Source organism: Hyposmocoma kahamanoa, unplaced genomic scaffold, assembly GCF_003589595.1.
Source record: "Hyposmocoma kahamanoa isolate Upper Pololo Valley unplaced genomic scaffold, ASM358959v1 87, whole genome shotgun sequence".
NCBI classification, from domain to species: domain Eukaryota; kingdom Metazoa; phylum Arthropoda; class Insecta; order Lepidoptera; family Cosmopterigidae; genus Hyposmocoma; species Hyposmocoma kahamanoa.
Window position 1 is genome coordinate 7,076,660 of NW_020654422.1, and position 437 is coordinate 7,077,096.

Genomic DNA, 437 nt, shown 5'->3' on the forward strand with positions numbered 1-437 from the left:
TTTAGTATTTAAGCCTCTATGTACCTTACCTGCATATTTTAATATTTTAACTTATTGTCTAATAAATAAATGATACTAAAAAATGGATGACTATGGCGTTATCACTAGCAAATTTGGCTTTTACTATATAAATTAAATTTTAAGATAGCACTATGCATTAATGAAGTCGTAAAACTTCTTTCGACGATAGTGTTGACCACGTGTTGACACAATGGATACTTAGGACTATCAAAACTACCGTTTGATAGCCTCTGATCATAAGAAAGTGGAAATTAGGTACTTTAACCCTAGTTTAGTGTGTTCTTAGTAAACGATGGCGCTCAGACCAAGCTATGAATGCGTACTTTAAAGTAAAATATTTGACTAAGAAAATGAAAAACTTTCTATAATCATGAGAAATCAAATTTAGGAACACGGTCCCTTACTATATGTCCTGC